At 46.2% G+C, this 21,042-nt stretch overlaps 1 protein-coding gene across 2 annotated transcripts in view; it reads right to left on the bottom strand.

Moving 5' to 3' along the window:
- The window catches only part of PTPRN2 (protein tyrosine phosphatase receptor type N2), a 1,142,627-nt gene that overhangs the window by 1,058,124 nt on the left and 63,461 nt on the right, over positions 1–21,042 (bottom strand). The window lies entirely within an intron of this gene.

Below are 21,042 nucleotides of genomic sequence, written 5' to 3'. Positions count from 1 at the left end.
CATCCCAGCTGACATGGTGGAGCACAGCATCATACACTTGCTGCTCAGATAGTTTAGGATGGGGATGATAACAGTGATAACAATGATATAATTGTTATGGTGTAAGTTTTTGTTTTGAAGGCAAATGTATTTTCAACCCTATGTTCTCAAAATGTCCAGGTCTGAACTACTTATCTTTCCTCCCATGCCTTCTTCTCCTTGATCCCTCTCCATATGTGTCAACATCACCACAATGCACCTTCTTGTACAGGCATGTATCCTTGGTCTTATCTTTGATTTCTCTCTCTCTCTCTCACTCCTTTGCTCCCCACATTCATTCAGTTGCCAAGTCATGCCATTTCTCTTTGTACAACATTACAAAAAACTGCCCATTCCTCTCAGTTCCCTCATCTAAATGCTCTGTTAATCTCCAATTTGGACTACTGCGATCTTTTCTTTGGCCTTACTCTTTCACATCCCAACCCTGCAACCTCTATCTAAAACTGTCAAAACTATACACTTCTCCCATTGTTCAAACAATGTGATGCCCCTCCTCAGATCCCTTCACTGTTGTCCAGCCCTTCCTCTGCCTTTTGGCCCAGTTTCTCATTACATCCCCACCCATGACCTCCATTTCTCCAGCTCTACCATCCCCAGCTGACAAAATGTTCCCAGCTCCCTTAAATTCCTCCACCTATTATCCCTTGCTGCCTCCTATGAGTAAAACTCTCTCTCTGAACTCGTACTAGTGCCTTCTCTTCCTTCCTTCAAATCCTTCCTCAACCTCCTCCCATTCCATGTAGTCTTTGACTTTTCTTCTTGTTGTATACTCCCTCTTTAAGAGGCAAGCCCAGAAGGCCTCAGTGTCAACAGCATTACAGACTTCTGTTCTGCACCTTCAGTTTTATTAGCTTCCGGATAGATTCTCTTTCTGCATATAATCCCAAGATGTTGGTGGACTCACATCAGATCCTTCAATGTGGCCCAATGCAGCCATTTTCCTTTTCCTTTTCCCACAGACGCAATATGGAGAAGAGAAAAAAATTGTGGTATAGTCTCAGATTTGTTTCCCAGCATCAAACAATCCCATCCTTGTCACCACAATTTAGTATATAAGAAACAGTAACACACACCAAGGCTGAATCTACACATAGCAGTTATACCATTATCATAACTATTGGTACACATGACACCAATGGGCACCATCAGTTATGTTAACAGTATGATAACAGTATAACTGCTATGTGTGGATTCAGCCCAAATATCTTCAAACTCAACAGCTATTTATTATAACTTACGGAAACACAGAGCAACCTTCTTTGATTTGTAAGAGGAGCATAACAATTTAACTGAACAGTTGCCCTTGATAACTGGTCCAATCATATAGGCCCAGCCAAGGATTGTCATGGCCTCTCAGGATGGTATGCAGGGGTAACCCACTGGTATATTTTTCTCTAAGAATTCTGGGGGATTATCCTGCACATGTTCAGAAAAGGACTGAGATAGGGAGTGGCCACCATACGCGGTTACCAAAAATTGCAGTGTGGAAGAAGCTTGCTTTCTCCTCCCTGTAAGACCCTGAAGCCTTGACACAGGTTAGTAGGGAGGTTTCCTTTTGAAATTTTAAGTGGTTATGATTTTTTTCCCAACCACTATGAGTTCCTTGTTTATGTTCTTTTATATTGTATAAAGGGCTGTTGAAGTTGTTCCTGCATTGCTGAATCCTGATCTATTTTGAGAAGATTGCTGCAAAGCTACAAGCTAGGCTTCAGCAGTATGCGAACCGAGAACTACCGGAAGTACAAGCTGGGTTTAGAAGAGGCAGAGGAACTAGAGATCAAATCGCCAACATTCGCTGCATCATGGAGAAAGCAAGAGAATTCCAGAAAAACGTCTATTTCTGCTTCATTGACTACGCTAAAGCCTTTGATTGTGTGGATCACAACAAACTGTGGCAAATTCTTAAAGTGATGGGAGTACCAGACCACCTTACCTGTCTCCTGAGAAACCTGTACGAGGGTCAAGAAGCAACAGTAAGAACCAGACATGGAACAACTGATTGGTTCAAAATTGGGAAAGGAGTACGACAAGGCTGCATATTGTCACCCTGCTTATTTAACTTATATGCAGAGTACATCATGAGAAATGCCGGGTTGGATGAATCACAGGTCGGAATTAAGATTGCTGGGAGAATTATCAACAACCTCAGATATGCAGACGATACCACCCTAATGGCAGAAAGCGAAGAGGATCTAAAGAGCCTCTTGTTGAGGGTGAAAGAGGAGAGTGCAAAAGCTGGTTTGAAACTCAACATTAAAAAAACTAAGATCATGGCATCTGGCCCCATCACTTCCTGGCATATAGAAGGGGAAGAAATGGAAGCAGTGACAGATTTTACTTTCTTGGGCTCCAAGATCACCGCAGACGGTGACTGTAGCCCTGAAATTAAAAGACGCTTGCTCCTTGGGAGGAAAGCTATGGCCAACCTAGACAGCATAGTAAGAAGCAGAGACATCACCTTGCCGACAAAGGTCCGTCTAATCAAAGCTATGGTTTTCCCAGTAGTAATGTATGGCTGTGAGACCTGGACTATAAGGAAGGCTGAGCGCCGAAGAATTGATGCTTTCGAACTGTGGTGCTGGAGAAGACTCTTACGAGTGCCCTGGACTGCAAGGAGGTCAAATCAGTCCATCCTAAAGGAAATCAACCCTGAGTGCTCATTGGAAGGACAGATAATGAAGCTGAAGCTCCAATATTTTGGCCACCTAATGCGAAGAGAAAACTCCCTGGAAAAGACCCTGATGCTGGGAAAGACTGAAGGCAAAAGGAGAAGGGGACGGCAGAGGATGAGATGGCTAGATAGCATCACGGATGCAATGAATATGAACTTGAGCACGCTCCGGGAGAGAGCACAGGACAGGAAGGCCTGGCGTGCTATGGTCCATGGGGTCATGAAGAGTCGGACACGACTGAACGACTGAACAACAACAACAAAGTGAGCTGAGTATAGACTGTTGATTTCTTCTGTCAGCAGAAAAATCAAGCTTCAAAGAGAAGTTTTATTTATATTTTTGTTGTGGACACAAGCTGAAAAAAAAGACTGAACTTTAGGAGGGATGTGTGCTCTGTTTTATTGTGTTGGTGATAAGTGTATAGTTATGCATGAAAATTATTACATAGGATCATAGAATAGTAGGGTTGGAAGGGGCCGACAAGGCCATTGAGTCCAACCCCCTGCTCAATGCAGGAATCCAGGTCAGCGCATCCCTGACAGATGGCTGTCCAGCCTCGTCTTGGATGCCTCCAGTGTCAGAGAGCCCACTACCTCCCTAGGTCATTGGTTCCATTGTCATATTGCTCTAACAGTCAGGAAGTTTTTCCTGATGTACAGCCGGAATCTGGCTTCCTGTAACTTGAGCCCATTATTCCGTGTCCTGCACTCTGGGATGATGGAGAAGAGATGCTGACCTTCCACTCTGTGACAACCTTTCAAGTACTTGAAGAGCACTATCATATCTCCCCTCAGTCTTCTCTTCTCAAGGCTAAACATGCCCAGTTCTTTCAGTCTCTCTTCATAGGGCTTTGTTTCCAGTCCCCTGATCATCTTTGTTGCCCTCCTCTGAACCCTCTCCAGTTTGTCTGCATCCTTCTTAAAATGTGGTGCCCAGAACTGGACACAGTACTCCAGATGAGACCTAACCAGTGCTGAGTAGATGGGAAGTAGTACTTCCTGGGATTTGGAAGCTATGCTTCTATGAATGCAGCCCAAAAGAGCATTGGCCTTTTTTGCAGCCACATCACATTGTTGGCTCATATTCAGCTTGTGATGGACAACAATTCCAAGATCCTTCTTGCTTGTAGTGTTGTTGCGCCACGTATCCCCCATCTTGTAACTGTGCCTTTGGTTTCTTTTTCCTAGGTGCAGAACGTGGCATTTATCCCTATTAAATGTCATTCTGTTGTTTTCTGCCCAGCACTCCAGTCTATCAAGATCACTTTGAATTTTGTTTCTGTCTTCCAAAGTATTAGCTATCTCGCCCAATTTTGTGTCATCTGCAAATTTAACCAGCATTCCCTGCACCTCCTCCTCCAAGTCACTAATAAAAATGTTGAAGAGCACTGGGCCCAGGACTGAGCCCTGTGGTACCCCACTCGTTACCTCCCCCAGTTTGTGAAGGTCCCATTGATAAGCTATCTCTGAGTCCGATTCTGTAGCCAACTGTGGATCCACCAGATCGTTGTTTCATCTAGCCCACTTTGAGCTAGTTTGCTCATCAGGATATCATGGGGCACTTTGTCGAAAGCTTTGCTGAAGTCGAGGTATATTATGTCCACAGCATTCCCAAAGTCCACAGGGGAGGTAACTTGATCAAAGAATGAGATCAGATTTGTCTGGCAGGATTTGTTCTTGACAAATCCATGTTGGCTTCGAGTAATCACTGCCTTGTTTTCAAGGTGTTTACAGATGGATTTCTTTATAATCTGCTCCAAAAATTTTCCCAGGGATTGATGTCAGACTGACTGGTCTGTAGTTCCCAGGTTCCTCCTTTTTACCCTTTTTGAAGATAAGGACAACATTAGCCCTCCTCCAGTCATCTGGCACTCCATGATTTCTCAAAGAGTATAGACAGTGGTTCTGAGAGTTCTTCTGCCAGTTCCTTTATTACTCTAGGATACAGTTCATCTGGTCCTGGAGATTTGAACTCATTCAAAGTAATTAGGTGCTCCTTGACCATATGGCTATCGATCTCAAGCTGCAATCCTGCCCCTTCAGCCTGTACTTTGCCTTTGCCAGGGAGGTCATAGACCCTCTTTTGGGAGAAGACTGAGCCAAAGTAGGAATTGAGCACCCCTGCCTTTTCTTTGTCCTCTGTTATCATTTTGCCATCCTCATTTATTAGCTGAACCACCATTTCTTTCCTCTGTCTTTTACTATTCATGTAGCTGAAGAAAGCTTTTTTGTTGCTTTTAGCATCCCTTGCTAACCTCAGCTCGTTCTCAGCTTTAGCCTTCCTGACGCCATCCCTGCAATTCTGTGCTAACTGCCTATACTCTTCCTTTGTTGCTTGGCTTTACTTCCACTTCCTATATGTGTCCTTTTTTGTTTTCAGGTCATCTCTAAGCTTTTTGTGAAGCCACATTGGCTTCTTCAGTTGTCTTCCACCTATTCTTGTTGGAATTGTTTGTAATTGTGCCTTGAGAATTTCCTTTTTTAAAAGCTCCCACCCATCTTGGACTCCTTTCCTTGTTAGAGTCGCTTGCCATGGGACCTTACTGATCATTGTTCTGAGTTTATTAAAATCAGCTCTCCTAAAATCCAGGGTATGCGTTTGACTACACTCGGCTTTTGCTTCCCTTAGAACCAAGAACTCAAGTATAACATGGTCACTTTCCCCCAGAGTTCCTGTATCTGCTACTTTAGCCACTAAGTCATAGGGATGTCAGAGAATTCCGCCACAGACTCCAATGAGGCCGGATTCCTTAGAATACTTATGCAGCCTATCATGGCAAAGAGCAGGGGCGTAAATGGTGGCCGCTATGCCATTTGCACCCCTGCTGTTTGCCGTGATAGGCTACATAAGTATTTACGTAGCCTATCACGGCTTGACAGCCACGCAAATGGCGGCCGGCGTAGCCATCCGGCCATTTGCGGCCACAGCAGCCCAGCCGCGGCCAGAATTCTAGTGGGGCCGGCCCTAGCCGGCGGCTCTGCAGAGTTGCCACGGAGGATTCCAGGGGGAGGGACAGAGCGCCTCCCCCCCACCACCAATGCCCTGGAACGGATTGGTGAGTGGGATTCGTACATCCCTACTAAGTCATCCCTGTTGGTTAGGATCAAGTCAAGGATAGCCAATCCTCTAGTTCCTTCCTCTACTTTCTGTAGGAGGAAGTTATCTGCCACACAATTTCCTGGAGGGGCCGTGTTTTGAAGAATTTGTGTCCCAACAAATATCAGGGAAATTGAAGTCCCCCATTACTACTGCATCATGCTTAGGGATGTCAGAGAATTCTGCCACAGATCTCGGTGAGGCCGAATGCCAGTGCATTCGGCACCACAGAATCCATGGCGGAACGAAGCCCCCCCCCGTCCCGCGAAATGGGCCCGGTACGGAGCACCTACCTGCTGCGGTCCGCGCTGACTTGCGAATGGCAGCCGCGTCTGCGGCCGCCATTCGTTTCTTCCATGTAGCCGTGATAGCCGTTCCATGTAGCCATTCCATTTGCGTCCCTGCGGAAGCCATGATAGGCTACGTAAGTATTTACGTAGCCTTTCACGGCTTAACTAAGAGAATGCAAATGGCGGCGGCTATGGCTGCCGCCATTTGCATCCCTGCAGGCTGCCCAGCAGCCGAATATAACCAGAGTTATATTTGCACTGTAAATAATGCACTGTAAACATGTGCATTATTATTGTTTTTAATTACGATATTAAAATATATGTTAATTGTCCCTGTACAAAAGCTGTTGCTGTGAGTCCCTTTAGAGACCCTGAAGAAAAAGTGTTACACAGGCCCAACTCCTCCTAATGACTTATGTCCAAAAGTGAAAGCATTCCCTTCTATGGTGCCTTCCAGACTTCCCCCTTAAAGAGGCAGTACACAACACGTCTTAATTATCATTCCCACCTATAACCAAGTTTTAGATATAACAGCTCTTGCCCACATTCTTTCCTTGATAACTTTGTCTTACCCATCTGCCCGCCCTTTGTTTTCCCTAGAGATAGTAAACTCCTAGAGGGCAAGAACTTATTTTGTCTATGTAACTTTGCAATGAACAATGAACATTTATGATACCACAGTAGTAGCAGCAGTAACAGTAGCAGTAGTGGTATGGAGGAAGAGGAAGAGGAAAAGGTGGAGGATCAAGGGAATACTGTACCAAGCTACCAGTCAATGAAGTTACAGTGATTGTAACTTCCAATAATCACATAGTCTCACCAATAGAATAAGTCAGTCCTATATCTTTAAGCTTCATCTGCCTCCACAGGTGGAAAAGAAGGAAGAAAGGTAATAGTTGTAATACTGTTATGCCATGAAGAGTAGGTTTAATAAAACATATGTCAAATTGTAAGGTGGTGAAATAATTAATTTTGATGAAGAACTATTACTACAGGGTATCATTCCTCATAATTGCCCCATGATTACTTTCAACCCAATCTTCCCAAGTATGTCTGCGCAGGATTGTAGCCTAGTTATTATAATGAACTCTAGGTATTAGCACAGTTCACAGAATTGTATTATATTCTCCTACTAATTCCTAAACTCTGATTTTGCTTCCACCATCCCCCCAGTTGTCACTGCAAACTTCACCGAGCTAATATTTTCATTTAGATTTTTGCTATGATCTCAAGATCTTTTCCTTGACTAGTCATACTTTATTTTATTTTATTGTTTTGTTATTGTTATTTATTACTTTTTAATTTTATGTGAGTTGCCTTGAGTGCTCTATGTTCAGAGTGGAAAGGTTAGTATTACAAATCCTACAAAAGGTTGGTACTACAAATCCTACAATTATTAATAGCCAGTTTATATGCTATCAGCATATATGGAGTTAAAAACCTGGATCCCAATAAGCAGGAAAAAAAACAATGGAGAAAAGAAAATGGAGAAATCCCAGGTGCCTATAGAAAAAGGTTTATTATAGTTCTCTCTCTCTCTCTCTCTCTCTCTCTCTATATATATATATATATATATAGGCCCAACGCGTTTCTGAAATATTGATTTCCTTCTTCAGGGGCTTACCTTGTAGTCAATGTACTAAGACAGACAAACCTCATCTATTTGTCATCACTATGCACTTCGATATATTGAATTTTGCCTGCCATTTTATTTTCCAGTCACCAAATTTAAAGAGATGGCTTTGGAACAAATGTGTAATTCAAGTAAGATATCCTAATTTTGCCTAAATTAGTCTCTTTTGCATTAACACCTATGTATTCAATATGCCGAGGAAAAACTAGTTATATAATGCTGCACTTTCTGTGTTTCAACAACAGTTGGCAATTGCATGCTAATTAGAATGAAAAATCTGATGCAATTAATCAGAGGATCTGTTTCTTGAATAGCAAATGAATAAATTTGTGTATGGCATACTCTGATACTAGTTTAGTTTCCTGTGAAAAGCAAATTAAAAAGACCTTCAAATCTCCTTGAAAACCATATGATATTCCAGTAGAGTTTTATATTAACTGAAGCTGAATGTTATAGATGCTTCACCCAGGAGCCAAAATACAACTTTAAATACCAATTTCTTTTTGTTATTTGCTATAACATTAAGAAACACTATATTTCATTTTAAATATCATCTATTTGCTAATGTTAATGATGGCAATAAATCATTCCTGAAGAGAAAAACAGTATCATATCCTGCAGATTCTTTACTCATTTCACTCACTTCATGTTGTTGTTCAGTCGTTCAGTCATGTCCGACTCTTCGTGACCCCACCCCATGGACCATAGCACACCAGGCCTTCCTGTCCTCTGCTCTCTCCCGGAGCGTGCTCAAGTCCATATTCATTGCATCAGTGATGCTATCTAGCCATCTCATCCTCTGCCGTCCACTTTTGCCTTCAGTCTTTCCCAGCATCAGGGTCTTTTCCAGAGAGTTTCCTCTTCACATTAGGTGGCCAAAATATTTCAGCTTCAGCTTCAGTATCTGTCCTTCCAATGAGCAGTCAGGGTTGATTTCCTTTAGGATTGACTGATTTGACCTCCTTGCAGTCCAGGGGACTTGTAAGAGTCTTCTCCAGCAACACAGTTCGAAAGCATCAATTCTTCGGCGCTCAGCCTTCCTTATAGTCCAGGTCTCACAGCCATACATTACTACTGGGAAAACCATAGCTTTGATTAGACGGACCTTTGTCGGCAAGGTAATGTCTCTGCTTCTTACTATGCTGTCTAGGTTGGCCATAGCTTTCCTCCCAAGGAGCAAGCGTCTTTTAATTTCAGGGCTACAGTCACCGTCTGCGGTGATCTTGGAGCCCAAGAAAATAAAATCTGTCACAGCTACCATTTCTTCCCCTTCTATATGCCAGGAAGTGATGGGGCCAGATGCCATGATCTTCTTCTGGTAGTTCTCGGTTCGCATACTGCTGAAGCCTAGCTTGTAGTATTTTGAGCATAACCTTGCTGGCCTGTGAAAAGAGTGCAACTGAACACTCTTTGGCATTGCCCTTCTTTGGGATTGGAATGTAAGCTGACCTTTTCCAGTCTTGTGGCCACTGTTGAGTGTTCCAAATTTGTTGGCATACTCAGTGCAGCACTTTAACAGCATCATCTTTTAGGATTTTAAATAGCTCAGCTGGAAGACTGTCATCTCCGCTAGCTTTGTTGTTAGTAATGCTTCCTAAGGCCCACTTGACTTCACTCTCTAGGATGTCTCTAGGATGTCTGTTCACCACCAGACACATCCACAGCTGAGTGTCCTTTCGGCTTTGGCCCAGCTGCTTCACTCTTTCTGGCGCTACTTGAAAAAAGCCTCTGTTCTTCCCCAGTAGTGTACTGGACACCTTCCTACCTGAGGGGCTCATCTTCTGGCGTCATATCTTTTAGCCTTGTGATACATTCCATGGGGTTTTCTTGGCAAGAATACTGGAGTGGGTTGCCATTTCCTTCTCCAGTGGACCACATTTTGTCAGAACTCTCTGCCATGACCTGTCCGTCTTGGGTGGCCCTGCATGGCATAGCTTATGGCTTCACTGAGTTACGCAAGCTCCTTCACCACAACAAGGCAGTAATCCATGAAGGGGAGTATAAGGTGTAGCCTAACTTCAACAGCTGAACTAGATAAATTTATTTATTGCATTTATATCCCGCCTTTTTTCCTCTTGCAAGGAACCCAAGGAGGCTTACATTATCCTCCTCCTCTCCATTTTATCTGCACAACAACAGCCCTGTGAGGTAGGTTGGGCTGAGAGTCTGTGTGACTGGCCCAAAGTCATCCAGTGAGCGTCCATGGCCAAGTGGGGACTAGAACCCAGATCTCCCGGCTCCCAGTCTGTCACTCTCACCACTACACTACATGGCTCATAGTTAGTTTCTAACAGGTCATAGTTAGAATTGTCATTGTTAGTTTCAAACAGGACTACTGCATGCTCTCTACTCAGGGCTGCCTTCACTAATTTAGACCACAGTTGGTCCAGAAATGCAGCTATATGTCTCTAGGCCTGTGCCATTGCAATGGAAAGGACTGGCATTGGCCATTAAAGCTTTAAATGGCCTAGGACCAGATTGCCTCAAGAACTACATCCTTCCATATGAGCCTTTCCAACCTTAAAGATAAGGTCTGAGGCCCCACTCTCTATCCCAAATGAGATCAGATGGCATTCTCAGTGATGGTTCCAAAGCTGGGAAATGCTCTGTCAATGTTTGTCAGGCTTCCGCTGTCTTGGTTTGTAGATATGTTATCTAGTGAAGACAATTTAATTTCAACAGTTGTTAAATTATTCTGCTGCTTTTTAAGGAATGTATGTGTGACCACAACCTTTAAGTTGTTTTTATGACTACTGCTCTTAGGTTTTATTGCTTTGCCATTTTATGTTTTGTTTTTATTTGTACCTTTGTTGTTTGTTTATTATTTGTCCATAGCATAAAGGCCTTTACAAATATACGTTACAATACAGTTATATATAACACACACATATATGTGTGTGTGTGTGTATATATATATATATACATACATACATATACATATACATATACATATACATACATACATACATACATATATATATATATATGAATGAGACCACCCAGCTGTGAGCCCTGCAGGACCTGGACCCTGGACTCTGCCTGGCTCTTTCCACCTGGCCTGGGAGGGCAGGGTCCCAACCTGGCTCCAGCTACAAAGGCTCTCCTGCTGCTGGAGGGGCCAGAGACCATCCAGCTGTGAGCCCTGCAGGACCTGGACCCTGCTTCTCTGCTTGGCTCCTTCCACCAGGCCTGGGAGGGCAGGGCAGGGCCGGCTCCAGCTGTAAAGGCTGCCTACTGCTGGAAGTGCCAGAAACCACCTAGTTGTGAGTGATTCAGGACCTGGACCCTATTCCTTTGTCTGGCTTTTTGGTGGCCTGAGTATGTGCCTGGGAGGAAGGATATTGTGCCAATCGAGGGGACCTGAGGAGGGGGGTCAATCAGCGTAGTTTTGTTTTGTTTGATTTTTGTTTAACTGTTGGTGTGGGTGGGTTTTTTGTGGGTTTTCTTGTGTTTTTAGGGGTGGGTAACCTGCCTGATAGGCGGAAGCAAGGGGGCATGTGTCCACCTGACAGAGGCAGTGGGGGGAGTGTTGGGGGCCAGACTATACAGAGGCTGGGAGGCAGGCACTGGTGGAGCGCTAGGGGCAGGCCATGCCAGGTAAGGCGAACAAGGGAGAGATGTGTAATATCTGTCCCATGTTCCAGGCTTGTCCAGAGCCAAAGGATGGCTGGGGGAGGTGTGACTCCATCTTCTGGCCTTCATTTGCTGCTCTGCAATGCCAGGTCTGTTACCCAGAAAACATCCCTCATCCATGACATGATCCTGGATGAGGGTGCAGACCTGGCATGTATTACAGAGACCTGGCTGGCTGAGGCCGCTGCTCCAAATTTGGCGGCCATGTGCCCGGCCGGATTTTCATATGCACAGTGGCTGAGGGCTGGGGATCGGGGACGGGGAGTGGCTGTTATCTACCAAGACTCCTTGGTCTTCACCAGACCCCCTCTCCAGGAGACCAAGGTTGCTGAGTGCATGTACTGGATGTTGGGCCCAAAGGGCAGTCTGGGGATTCTGCTCATGTACCGTCCAACCCGCTGCATGACCGACTCCCTGGCCGAGGTGCTTGAGGTGGTCTCTGATGTGATGTTGAGGTGGTCTCTGATCTAACTTACTGGTATTGGGGGACTTCGATGTACATTCAGAGGCCATCCTCACGGGGGCACCTCAGGACTTCATGGAGACCATGGCTTCCTGGGAGCTGTACCCTATTCTAACTGGGCCCACCCATGTAGCTGGTCATGCACTAGACCTTGTGTTTGTTTCTGGAGAAGCGGGGAGTGATCTGGAAGTCGGGGGTATATCCACCACCCCCTTGTAATGGTCAGATCACTATCTGGTGATGTTGGACTTCTCAGTTCCACAACCCCTCCGCAGGGGTGGAGGACCTATTAAAATGGTCTGCCCCAGGTGTCTCATGGATCCAAATGGATTCCTGAATGCGCTTGAGGATTCTCTGGAGCACACAAACGGCCACTCGGTCGAGACCCTGGTGGGTGGGTGGAATGCTGCAATCACTGCGGCATTAGATCAGGTGGCTCCGAAACGCCCTCTCCCACTGAACAGGGTTCGAACTGCATCATGGTTCAATCCATGGTTACGAGCCCTGAAACAGTAGGTGAGGCAGCTAGAAGGCCGGTGGCAGAAGTCTCGCTCCAAAGACAATCAGACATGGGCTAGAGCTGTATCTTCAGCCTATCATGTGGTGATGAAGGCAGCAAAAAAGGAATACTATGCTGCCTCTATCATGTCCGCAGAGTGCTGTCCCAGGAGGCTGTTCCAAGTGGTCCGGAGCCTGGTCAGTCCAGTTGCTCCAGAACTGCTGGAGCATTCTAAGGCCTCCTGTGAGGCCTTGGCAAGGCACTTTGCGGATAAAATTGATTGGATCAGAAGTGTTATTGCGTGCACCGCGGATACAGTTAGCAAGCGAGAGGCAGCCTGTGGCAAACCGGTTTTGTGGGATCGGTTCCAGCTTCTTCCTTCTGATGAAGTGGACCAGGTGCTTTCATCTGTAAGGCCAACCACCTGTTTACTTGATCCTTGCCCATCTTGGCTCATTATGAGCTGCAGAGTGAGATTGGGTGAGGGGATCAGGGCAGTGGTGAGGAGGGCTCTGGATAGGGGTGAATGCTCCTTTCTTGTTCTCCTCAACCTCTCAGCAGCTTTCGATACCGTTGACCACGGTATCCACCTGGACCGCCTGGAGGGGTTGGGCATTGGGGACACCGTATTGCGGTGGTTCCGGTCCTTCCTCTCCGGCAGGTACCAGAGGGTAGCACTGGGAGAGGAGGTTTCGGACCCGTGGCCACTTACTTGTGGGGTGCCACAGGGTTCCATCCTCTCCCCGATGCTATTTAACATCTATGTGAAGCCGCTGGGGGCTATCATCAGGAGGTTTGGGGTTCAGTGTCATCAATATGCGGATGACACACAGCTCTACCTCTCGTTTAAATCTTCACCAAGGTTGGCTGTAGAATCCCTGTCCAAATGTCTGGAGACAGTGAGTGGCTGGATGGGGAGGAATAAGCTGAAGCTGAACCCTGACAAGACCAAGGTACTTTTGGTGGGAGACAAGAGGAGGCTGGGGGATGTTGACCTGGTGTTGAATGGGGTACGGCTAGCGTTGAAAGACCAGGTCCGCAGCCTGAGGGTCATTTTGGACTCCCAGCTGTCCATGGAGGCTCAGGTGTCAGCTGTGAGCCGGACAGCGCTGTATCAACTCCATCTGATACGGCGGCTGCGCCCCTTCCTTCCCAACCATCTGCTCCGATCGGTAGTACATGCCCTGGTCTCCTCTCGTTTAGACTACTGTAATGGTCAGCCACTGGCGAGATCACATCACTCCAGTGCTGAAGGAGTTGCACTGGTTACCAGTTGTTTTCCGGGCCAAATTCAAGGTGTTGGTTTTGACCTTTAAAACCCTATACGGTTCCGGCCCAGCCTATCTTAAGGAGCGCCACCAGCAGCACCAGACAGGCCGCTTAACAAGATCAGCCTCGGATGGCCTTCTCTCTGTCCCATCAGCCAGGACAGCTAGACTGGTAGGGACGAGGGAGAGGGCCTTTTCTGTGGTGGCCCCCACTCTGTGGAACTCCCTCCCTAGGGAACTCTGTCATGCCCCCTCTTTAATGAGCTTCCGTCGTGCATTAAAAACGTTGTTCAGGCAGGCATTTGGGGCGGGTTAGGGTATTTTAGAAAATGTTTTTATTGTAGAATTTTATTGTTTTAAACTGTTTTTATTGTATGCTGTACATCGCCCAGAGTGGCTGGGTGACCAGCCAGATGGGCGATTAATAAATTTAATAATAAAATTTAAAAATAAATAAAAAGTGGTGAACGCCTCCCTTGAGGAGGGAGTGATGCCATCAGCCCTCAAGGAGGCAGTGATAAGACCGCTCTTAAAGAAGCCTTCCTTGGATCCCCAAGTTTTGAACAACTTTCTCCCAGTCTCGAATCTGCCATTTTGGGGCAAGATCATTGAGCGGGTGATGGCAATGCAATTGAAGGCACACTTGGAAGAAGCCAATTATCTAGATCCATTTCAATCGGGCTTCAGGCATGGGCATGGGACAGAAACAGCCTTGGTCGCTTTGGTGGATGATATGAGGAGGGCTTTGGATAGGGGAGAATGCTCCTTCCTTGTTCTCCTCGACCTCTCAGCGGTTTTTGATATCATTGACCACGGTATCCTCCTGGACCGCCTGGAGAGGATGGGCACTGGAGACATCATATTACGGTGGTTCCAGTCCTTCCTCTCTGGCAGGCACCAGAGGGTAGCACTGGGAGAGGAGGTGTTGGACCCGTGGCTGCTCATGTGTGGGGTGCCACTGGGTTCCATCCTCTCCTTGATGCTATATAACATCTATGCGAAGCCTGGGGACTATCGTCAGGAGGTTTGGGGTGCGGTGTCATCAATATGCGGATGACACACAGCTCTACCTCTCGTTCAAATCTTCACCAGGGTTGGCTGTAGAATCCCTGTCTAAATGTCTGGAGAAGGTGAGTGGCTGGATGGGGAGGAATAATCTGAAGCTGAACCCTGACAAGACCGAGGTACTTTTGGTGGGAGACAAAGAGTAGGTTGGGGAATGTTGATCTGGTGTTGAATGGGGTACAGCTACCCTTGAAAGACCAGGTCCACAGCCTGGTAGCCGCCGCTATTTGCATATGCTGGGGGGGTTTTCCCCCTGCCGTGATAGGCTATGTAAATACTTACGTAACCTATCATGGCGGTGAGGGGGGGAACCCAGCGTACGCAAATGGCAGTAGCTGCCATTTGCGTACGCTGGGTTCCCCCCCCCCCCGCCATGATAGGCTACATAAATACTTATGTAGCCTATCACGGCCTCCGCAGGGACGCAAATGGCATCCCTGCGTTAGCCGTGATAGGCTACGTAAGTATTTATGTAGCCTATCATGGCTATGAAGAGGAGGAAGCGAATGGCGGCCGCAGGACGGCCGCCATTCGCAAAGCAGCACGGACAGGAGCAGGTAAGTGCTCCGTTTCGCGCGCCTTTCGTGGGGTGGGGGCGGCGGGGACTTTGTCCCACGCGCCTTTCGTGGGGGGGCGGGGGCTTCATTCCGCGACAGATTTCGGGGGCCGAATGCACTGGCATTCGGCCTCACCGAGATCCATTGTGGAATTCTCTGACATCCCTACTCCTGACAGACCAGTACGAACTTTCAGATCTGTATGAGAGTGGATTATCTGCACCAAAAACAGCAGCTGCTCATCAGTGTTTGTATATGACAATTTTTCCCATAAACAGTTTCTATCTATTAGATCAAATGCAGAAGTAGAGTCCACAAAGGCTGCCTTATTCAGACTTTTACAGTCTGCTTCCAGGCTTATTCAGACGTTTACAAATCAAATGGGAGAGCAAAAACATTGGTCAATTGTGCTCTTCCCCCTCTGAAAACCCGCTTGTTTGTCCACAAAGATGTTTTCTTCTGCCCGCGCTTCCAATTTGTTCAGCAGGAATCTTTGGTACACTTTAGAAACTATGTCCAAAAGGATGATTGCCTATAATTCTTAGGATCTGATCTTTCACTCTTTTTGTACAGCGGAACTATAATGCTGGACCCTCACCCAGCAGGGATGATTCCAGTTAGAGTGATATATGAAACAGCTTCGCCAGCACTGGGGCCCACCAGGCAAGATTGCATTTAAATAATTCTGGGGGGAGCATATCTTCCCCAGGTGCTTTATCAGATGCCAGGTTGTGGAGTAAATGCTTGATCTCTGAGACTGAGACCGGTGGCCAGTCAGGGAGATCCATGCAAGCGCGATTGACCTCTGGGGGGGGGTCCCCTGGGGGGTCCCCTGGAAAATGTTTTCAAAATGTTGTTGCCATAATGAACCAGGGATTTGAGATTCTAATTTGAGCATGGAAAAGTGTAGCTCTGAATTGATCAAATTCCAAAATTTGACATTATCTTTTTGTCTCGCCACCAATCCCAGCTCCATCCATCTTTGTCTAATAGAATCCACCTCCTTCTTTTTCATTAGAGAATTATAGGATGAACGGGTTGTAACTTGTAATTAAAGTCTTAAAACACTTCTCTGATCTAAAGCACTTAAAGCTGCAGGTAATCCTTGCTAAAAACATTCATGTTCCTGCATTCCCTGTCATACCAACTGGTTCTACCTGGGCGGGGGGCAGGCATGGGACCAGATTGTACCAGAAAAGTTGTACCTTAGTTATTTTATTGTTTCTTTGTAAACCACTTTGTTGACTTTCAGAAAAGTGGGATAATAATTGTAACTACTAGACTGCAAGGAGGTCAAATCAGTCAATCCTAAAGGAAATCAACCCTAGGGATGGCGGAGAATTTCTCCCCGAAACTTCGGGGGGCCGAGCGCCAACGTGTTCGGCCCCCCGAACAAGTTTCGGGGAGAAATTCTCCACACACACCCGCCCCCCGCCCCCCCCCCCAGGACAGGATTTACCTTTGGCGAATGTCCCTCCCGGCGGCGGGTCCAGCCGGTGGTTCGTTGGGTCTTCGTCCGGGGCGGGAGCGGCAGCCGGTCTTAGCAAATTTTAATAGCAAATAAGGGCTATTTGCGTTGCCCTTATTTTCGCCGTAGTCTACGTAAAGATTTACGTAGACTACAGCGACCAAATAAGGAACGCGAATGGCGGCTCCCTATGGGGGCCGCCATTATCCGTACGCGCTTTTTTTTTTTTTTTTTTAAGTCACCCATGATAGGCTACATGACGATTTATGTAGCCTATCACGGCTGACTTTGCAAATCTAGCCGTGATAGGCTACGTTAATCGTCATGTAGCCTATCATGGGGGCGTTTTGTTTTGTTTTTAACTTTTAATTTCGCGGCCGGGCGAGGCAAGGCGCCTCCTCCCCGGCCTGAATTTCGGCCGGGCGAGGCAGGAAGCCTCCCCCCCGGCCTGAATTTCGGCCGGGCGAGGTGGGAAGCCTCCCCCCCCGGCCTGAACTTCGTGGGGGGAGCAGCGAAGCGCCTCCCCCCCACCGTGAAAAGCTGCGAGACCAGGTAAGTGACTTTCGTGCACCCCTAATCAACCCTGAGTGCTCATTGGAAGGACAGATACTGAAGCTGAAGCTCAAATATTTTGGCCACCTAATGCGAAGAGAAAACTCCCTGGAAAAGACCCTGATGCTGGGAAAGACTGAAGGCAAAAGGAGAAGGGGACGGCAGAGGATGAGATGGCTAGATAGCATCACCGATGCAATGAATATGAATTTGAGCACACTCCGGGAGAGAGCGCAGGACAGGAAGGCCTGGCGTGCTATGGTCCACGGGTTCACGAAGAGTCAGACACGACTGAACGACTGAACAACAAATTGTAACTACTGCTATCTGGGTCTGTTAATAATCTGCCTGTATAAGCTATAACACAACCACATTATATCATGATAGCTTGAACTTGGCTTGCATTTTCAAATTATTTCAGAGAGCTTGTGAGGTCAAGCCCTTAATTGTGCGACTTAATTGTTATGTTATAGATTGTGAAGTTTTGTCTTGTTTCACCCATTTCCATTCTTCATTTTGCTTGGTTCAGCATAATATTATAGGCCCTGTTATGGGGGTTTGTTAGAGTTGGGAACACCTAGGCGTGTGTCCCAGATCTTTTGAGCTACCCCAATGACAATATCTGCCTTAATACAAGTCTGCACCTTCCCTCTGAGCTCAGTAGCCTTGTGGTAACTAGACCTTAAGACTCACTCCCTTAGCAGACCAATGGGGGTGTGGCATGAAGGCAGTAGCCTTCTAAACTATAAGAAATTATAAACTACACTGCCACTTACCTTCCACAGTCTGCTCATCGTTTTTTCTCTCTCACCCTACCTTTCTTCTTTTACATGCCCACTGCTGGTGCTTGCTTGCTTGCAATGAAGGCTTGAAGAGGCAGGGGAAAGGGCAAAAAGAGCTCCGTTTAAAATACTGGTATTTCTCACAGCATCTGATTCTACTGCCCCAAAGTGAAACTTTTGGCTTCTGCAGAAGCTCAGTGGCTTAACTGGCTTTAGCACAGAAAACGATTTAATTAGCCACCACAAACATATTTTCCTCCCTCCACCTTTAACTTCTCCCACATAGCTACAGGCAGCAGATCATGCCAAAGGGGGGGTTAGGACATCATATTCCAGGAAATGCTGGGGAGGCTGTATGCAGTGTGCCTCATGGTTCTGCCATCAGGTGCAGGGCTTTTCAATAAGTTTTACAGTTTAAAAAAAGCAAGAAAAAGCCCTCAGCCACCTTTTCAGTCATTCATTTTATTCCTATACTGCCCAATCATCAAAGCTCTCTGAGCAGTTCACCAAAATTAAAACCCAAAATACAACATAATAAAAACAATAAAATTTCATCACCTCATAAAGTTCATTAAAATATGTACAATCCTCCCCTCTCCCCACATCCAAATTTATCCGAAGTGCTACCCCTCTGAAAGGAGCCACTGGCGTGGGGAATTCTCTCCCCTGCTTCCATTTACAATCACCATTCTTATTTTTTTCCTCTTCTTCCATCTCCTATCATGGTCTTTCTTTCTCTTCTTTATTCCATCTAGAGCAGGGGTCACTAATCTCTGTGAGCCTGTGGGCATATTTGGCATTTTGAAAAAGTGCCCTGGGCACCACCACAAATTGGCTGCTGTAGGGAGCTGGAGAGGCTAATAAAAAATGTTGGGAGTGCCCCCCTTATCTATGCTTGCTGTGTGCATGAATATGCACCCTCTGTGTGCTTCTTCTCTCTCAATCTCTCTCTTTGGATTCCCCCCCCCCCGGACTCTTTCTCTTTCTGTCTCTCTCTCTCTGGCTCTTCTTCATTCCTTCTCTCTCAATCTCTCTCTTTGGATTCCCCCCCCCCCCGGACTCTTTCTCTCTCTCTCTCTCTCTCTCTCTTTTTCTCCCCATCCCCATGCAAGTGAATGGAGCAATTTTTCAATTTGTTTGCATGGCATGAGAAAATCAGCTGAAAATTGGCTGAAGGGGGGTAAAACCCAACCCCCTCACTAAGGGCCCTTGGTGGGGGTAGGCTTTGTCCCCCCCCCCAGTCATTTTTAGGCAAGGAAGACTTTCCTCCCTATACAAGTGAATGGAAGAACAGCTCCATTTATTTGCAAGGGGGGAGGAAATAGCTCGGTGGGCGCCTCAGCCTGGTCTTGCAGGCACAGTGATGCCCACAGGTGCTGCACTGGAGATCCCCAGATCTAGGGCAAGTCTTGGGGAATTCTCAAGAAGGAGCTTAGGAACATAGGAAGCTGCCTTATACTAAGTCAGACCATTTGTCTGTTTAGCCCAGTACAAGAGAATGGAGGAATAGTTCCATTCATTTGCAAAGCGGAGGAGGGGTAGCTTGGTGGGAATTTTCAGGCACTGTGATTGGACAGGAGGGATATACAAAAGCTGCCGTACACAGACAGGCAGGGGAGGGGACTACAACCAGATATGGTAGCGAAGGTGGAAAATCAGAGCACATTAAGGGGAAATACCAGGATATAAGGGTATTAAAAGCGGGAGCACGGAAGCAGAAAATTCCAGGTCCAATTCGAGGCATTATGCTTAGTGTGAAAGACGGGCGGTGAAACTGCATTGGAAGTGAAAAAACCCATAAGTGTAGATTGGCCCTTTGTCATTCCATTGCTGGATAATGGCAACTAAAACAAAATAGCCCCAGATTCCTTCCTCTGCAATCATATGAACACGCTGTTCTCAAAGAGTTGGAGCAGGAGGAGAAAAACAAATCCTCTTGTCTGTTTGTATAAAGTGAAATAAATTCCAGAACTTCTGTTACCAATCCCGCCCCCTCCCCCCAATATCTCAGTGGTTATAGCTCAGTAATAGAATGCCTGCCTTGCATGCAGAAGGTCTCAGATTCAATCCCTGGCATCTCCAGGTAAGGCTCAAAAAAACCCTGCTTGAAATCTTTTAGAGTTGTTGCCAGTCAGTGTCAACAATACTAGGCTAAATGGTCCAAGGGTCTCAGAATAAGTTAATTTCTTATGTTCCTAAACTCCCTTTTTGAGAATTCCCCAAGACTTTCTCTAGATCTGGGTCTCCAATGTGGTAGCTGTGGGCACCACAGTGCCCGGAAGTCCTGGCTGGATGTGTGTGCGCTTGTCTGATCTCAGAAGCTAAGCAGGGTCGGCCCCGGTCAGTAGTGGGATGGGTGACCGCCTGGGAATCAGGCTTTCTGCATTGAGCAGGGGGTTGTTCTATCCCTTCAAATGAGACTAAGTTTTACCGCCTTCAGCTTTTTTTAAAAAAAATTAAGCCGTTATCTTTGAAGAATTGTGGCTTCTCCACGATGTTTTTTTTTCTAATTCAGGCATGATCTTCGAAGATTCGAATCTTTGAAGATGTGAAGCTTTACATCTTCAAATCTTTGAAGATCATGGCTGAATTAGAAAAAAAAGATAACGCCTTAATGTATGTACTCTGGTTGTTGTTTTATTGCAACAGGTGTGGTCAGAGCTTAATCTTTAAAAAAAGGAAACACTGAGGTTTTAATTTCTGTGGAATATATTCCATCACTATGAAGTGTGTGGGGAGGGGGTGGTTGTAATTGCTCAGTGGTGAAAGCAGTCTGCATATGCTCTGAAGCACTCTTTATTTCACTGTTATTTTTGCTAACATTGGTGAAATGTAAATAAATTCTAGTCAATTTAAATGTGCATACATTAGCACATGCAAATTTGTGTCATGGGCCTGTGCCCCAATCTTTTAACTACCTAGCAATATCCCTAGGCTGTGTGTGTACGGACACAGCTGAGTAGTCCTTTTGCTCTTTGAACAGATATTTTCTTTGGGTTTGTTAAAATCCTGTTTTTTAGAAAAG

This window comes from Heloderma suspectum, chromosome 5 (genome assembly GCF_057233095.1).
Source record: "Heloderma suspectum isolate Gila_16-S chromosome 5, 16-S_ref, whole genome shotgun sequence".
Classification (NCBI taxonomy): domain Eukaryota; kingdom Metazoa; phylum Chordata; class Lepidosauria; order Squamata; family Helodermatidae; genus Heloderma; species Heloderma suspectum.
Note: the sequence above shows the minus strand (reverse complement) of the source record. Positions and strands in the feature narration are given on the sequence as shown.